This window comes from Chelmon rostratus, chromosome 5, assembly GCF_017976325.1.
Source record: "Chelmon rostratus isolate fCheRos1 chromosome 5, fCheRos1.pri, whole genome shotgun sequence".
In the NCBI taxonomy this organism is placed as follows: domain Eukaryota; kingdom Metazoa; phylum Chordata; class Actinopteri; order Chaetodontiformes; family Chaetodontidae; genus Chelmon; species Chelmon rostratus.
Genome location: NC_055662.1, coordinates 15,727,029 through 15,732,382, shown reverse-complemented (window position 1 = coordinate 15,732,382; position 5,354 = coordinate 15,727,029).

Here is a 5,354-nt window from a genome sequence, read left to right as displayed (position 1 = left end):
AATGCACACTTTTATCCTTTTTTTTACCCAAAGAACGGTAAATAAATAAAAGTAAAAAATCTTTTGATAAGCTATAGGCTTTCTCCCCTTTAGAGTCTAATTCCCTGTTTGTGCCTGTTACGTTCATTTCATAGGCAGAAAAACAGTGTAAAATATTCTCTTTTAATCTATTATACTGACTGAACAGTTTCACTCTAACTTGCAACTTTGAACACAAGCACTTCAGAACCACGGACAGCACAAGCAGAGATTAGGACATTTAAACAAAAAGAATCTAAATTTAATAATGGTTTGACAATGTTTTACTTGCATTATAAGACATGTTGCTTTTACGTCTCCGTCACAACACTGGCGGTAAGTTCGTTTCTTGTCGCTGACGCTCTCACTCTGTTAAGCATCTGATGCATCGTGTGGCTAAGCTAGAGCTCCACTCTAAAATTATTAGACCTAATCATTCATTAACCTCCATTAGACTGATAGGAGGGTAAACCTAACGCCTGATTACATTCTCAGTGTGTGTGGGTGTGAGTTTGTGTGTCTGTGTCTGTGTGCACATACATACACACTCTGTGCACACGGTGAAGGTGTGGAAAGATGCACCCTGTACATTTTTCCACACACTGCACATGTCTTTATTTTTTTTTTTTACTCTGTGTGTGTGTGTGTGTGTGTGTGTGTGTGTGTGTGTGTGCATGCGTGTGCATGCGCAGTGGAGAAGGTTTGTCATTCATTAGAGTGGAGCACAATCAGAGCTAAACTAGCCATGGCGGCCTGACTCATTATAAGCTGAAGGTTTATTTAAAACCTCACACTGCCTCATTCCCAATCCACTCACCGCCATATGCATACAGTAATTACACAAGTGAGGAGGAGGAGAAGGTTAGTGAGCTGCTGCTGCTGCTGTGTGTGTGTGTGTTTGTAGCTGTGTGTGAGTGAAAGAGAGAGAGTGAGCGAGAGTGAGCATGCAAGCCTGTGTGTATGATTATTTTTCATTCCATGTTTCGCCTGAGTTCTGCCCCTATAACTGAGGATCTAATCAATCTGCCGGCTATTAAGTTTGTTAATTGATAATGCATACTAATTAGGCCTGGCTCCGTTACCACAGCGACGACGAGAAGGTGATTGTAGGCAGGAGTCCAAATGGACTTTTAAAGCAGGGAGCGTGAGGTGGAAGCCATCAGTCCCATACTTGTGCACACACATGCTCGCACACACACACACGTGTGCATGTAAGGAAAAAAGCAGTCAGCATAAAAGAAATGTTTGTGGACTGAATGAACCAAACTGTTTTGAACTATGTTGTCAGGTGATGTATACAAGAAAAATACATTACTATTTGGCGTTGATAACCCCTCTTTAAAAATGTAATTTATGGTTTATAACACTACAATGTATGTATGTGTTCATTAATATACAGTATTTGTCAACAATTACAACATCTCCGATGAAGACATCATTTATGTTATTACGACTGTGTTTTACTACATCATTATTTCTCCTCTATACAGGGTTTATAACTTGTAACTAATGGTTTTATTAATAGTTAACAAATATTAATTCATTAATTTTGGATTTTTGTTAGAGACCATTAATAAAAACAACTTTAGGATTGGCAGTTTATTAGAAAGACAATTGCTGCTGTTCATCCTCCTCCAGCAGCTTGTCTTTTTCAGCTCTTTAATTAATCACTGAGGACTTTTGTAAAAACATTCATTAATATTAGTGGAGGGATGGAAGTTAGTTCACATACTTGACTTGAGCACAGATTTGAAGTACTGCTTCTGTTTCATGCTTCCTTTTCTTTCAGTCCACTACAAATATTTGTCAGTTTTAAAGTAACTTAACGAAGTTAGATTTTACATATGAAACATGAGCTGATAAAATATGATGCAATGTTATAGATTAAACATCCCAACATTGTATAAAATAGTTAAAATTAGACCCACCTCCACCAACAACCTGCATCAGCAATAATAATCCAGTAATATGATATTTAATAGTATACCAGCCATTTTAATACATTATTAGTACTTTCGCTTTTCACATTGAATTCACTTTTGATTGCAGGACTTTTAATGGAGTATTTTTATTTTGCAGTATTGTACATTAGCATGATTAAAAAGTCTGAATACTCTTAGTATATGAAAATATTTGCGTTTTTAACTGCACACTTGATGGCTCACTAGAAAATTAGAGACCCAGAGGTGTTTATTCATGTTTCACCAACATTTCTCAGCAAATTATATAAGATCAACATCAGCCTAAGAGATTTTTCACAAACTGGCAACCCAAAACATGTTCTTATCAAAGACTTCTCACTGAACTGTAAAGCATTAGTGAATTATTACTTAACCATTTGTAAAGCCATTAGTTACTATGTATATACCTTTTATAAAAGATGCTTTTATAAGAAAGTAGTACCAAACACACTAAATGTAGCAAAACATCACATTTAACTACAGCTTCACTGACAGTTAGATCTGAATAATGGAAGAGTTAAAGCAAAATAATGCAAACATTGAATGAGGCCGTAGACCAAAAAAAGATTCTATTATTCTGCAGCCTAGTGGAACAAAGTTGATCATAATTGAAAAACAGCAATTTCTGTCACAATCTAGTAGAACACAGATTAGTGGTAGCAGGTGTGTTTTTGATCGTGTGTGTGCATGTGTGTGCGTGTGTGTGCGTGTGTGTGTGTGTGTGTGTGTGTTTTGCCTCTGTTTGTCTAGCTCACTGCCTCTCCATTTGTTTTCCCTTTTGTGAATTAGATATGGGCGCACACACACACACACACACACACACACACAAAAACCATTTATCACCTGCCCAAGACCCTGAATTATTATCTCTGTGCTTCAAGGTCAAGGAGATGCAGCAGGTAAATTGAACTCTGAGGGGTCAGCCCAGTTTGATCACTCTGTTTCTTCCTTCGGAGAGATGATGGCAGGGAAAAAAAGACTGGTGTTTTCTTTTTTTTATGGCAGTTATGATAGAAACATCTCCTTGACTTGCCTTTGACAGGCCTCTAACATGATTTCCCTCTGACCCGTGTCACTTCCTGCTCTCCAACAGGAAGTCTTCCTCTGGGCTCACCTCTGCTCATGATGGCACAGAGAAAACACCTGTCACTGCTACTCAAACATCACCCTACCTCACTGACGGCACGCTTCTGTACGCGTGTATGAGTGTTTTCACTGTAGGAATATGTACAATAATGGCAGTCAGAGCTTAACTGTTTGTCTATGTGAAACCTGCTTGGATGTTCCTCGGCAGAGGAGGATATTACCCTCATTACCTCATGATGAAGAGCTCAGTAGATGGTCATATCACTGATTTATCCTGCCCGCTTTGTCTGTGTGACTGATGGCGTAGTACACACAGGCCAATCCCTCATCAAACTATTCAATCTTTGACAGCTTGGAATTTATAAATGAACCAAACAATTTCAGGAAGATTGAATCACCTTCACAAAACGCTTTAATTGAGTCATCTGTGTGTTTGGATTTCCTCTCTTTTTGGTTATGTGTCTCATCCTCCTGCTGTAGATTTCCATGTGAGCCAACCATCTCATGGCTTTGTTAAACCATAAATATGAAAACACAGTTCTGCTATGCTCCCTTCACCCTTCCTCCAACCTCTTATTACTTTTTCGTTGCCTGTTTTTCTTGCCGCCTCACATCACCTTCCCTCGCTCTGTCTATCTCCAAATGTGCATGTGTTGCATGTTTTCTGTGTGTGTGTGTGTGTGTGTGTGTGTGTGTGTGTGTGTGTGTGTATTCACTGAGCACATGGCTTCATGCACGTGTGTATTTGTTTCGGCGCATGCATGTGTGCGTGCGTGTGTGTGGGTGCGTGTGGGGAGTGGGGGTGGGGTGGGGGGAGCAGAGCAGCCAGCTGGGTTGGAGGGGTAATAAAGAAGGAGAATCAATAGGCCATGCAGTAGAGCCAAGGTGCTGCCATTTATCACACCGCCTCCATGACTTCCATCATTCATCATGCCCAATGAGGCAGCAAATAGGAAAATGACTATTTGTATCAAACACATCTGCACTCATCCACTGAGGTATTTTATTCCCATTAACTCAAAGAGTAGAATACGCCAGTTTCAGCTGCTGCTGCTGTTGTTGCTGCTGTGTTTGTGTGTGTGTGTGATTCTATTTGTTCAGGCTTGTAGTTGTAGATTCATTGGGAACACATTCATGGCTGCTGTTGTTTTTTCCCTGGAAAAAACCCCAGAATGTGTGCTGTGAGCCCTCCAATCCCTGTGTTGATGTGTTTAGTCTCTATAGCCCTCTCTCTCTCACACACACACACTCTCTCTCTCACTCTCTCTCACTTGACCTGCTCTCTTCTTTAAGCCACATTCCTTCTTGTTCCCAAGTCTTCCTCTTTCTTGAACCCATGGAGTGATGGTGCGAATAATATCTCCTGGCTGTAAGGAGCCATTACATTAAGCTTGCCTTTCATTTTCACCTATAAATTAGCCCCGACACTGGTCTGCCCAGGGGTTGAGGTGTATATCTGTATGTGTGTGGCTGTAGGGCTGTGGGGTGTTGAGGGGTGGACTGTGGTCATTATGCTCTAATATCCCATGAAATGGTGAAATTATTATGCAGCCTATTTTATGAGCTGCCTGTGAATATTAAAGAAGGATATTTTGTGTGATGTCCCCGCCATAAATCAATGTGATTGTGTTTGTTTTTAGCTTGCTTTCTTCCCTCTTAATAAAACCTCGGTCACAGTAATTCAGGGTCTCTGCTGACAGACTCGATCTAAATTTCTCGCCACGGGCAAAATGCTCTTGTGTTAAAGTAGCAACTGTTCGGTAACAACCTTATGCGGCTTAATTGTCACTTTTCTGTATTATCCTATGATTAAAAACAATTACAATTAACATTAAAACAAAGCTGCAAGAAATAGCAGGTAGAAAATGAATCATTTTGGTAGTCAGTGAATTGTTTTAGTCTTTTATGAGGCCAAGTTGCCAAACGCCCTCTGGTTCAAGCTTCTCAAATGGGAAGATTTGCTGCTTTTTTATGTTTATCATTGTCAGTAGAGTAGATTTGGGTGTTGGAGGGTTGAGGACATTTGAAGATGCCATCCCGGACAAGCTTTTCACTACTTTTTGACATTTCAAGACCGAACAATTAGTTGAGAATATATTCAGCAGATTAGTTGGTTACATTAAGAAGCAAAGTGTTGTTTTATGGGATGTCAGTTAAGCACTCACCTTTATTATTCCAATAACATATTTCAATTTGAATTATTAAACTCATTTATAGACGTTTTCATACATGCACAAAAAGGGGGTGGGGGACTATAATTACAATATTGTATTCAAGTGTCACCACTCC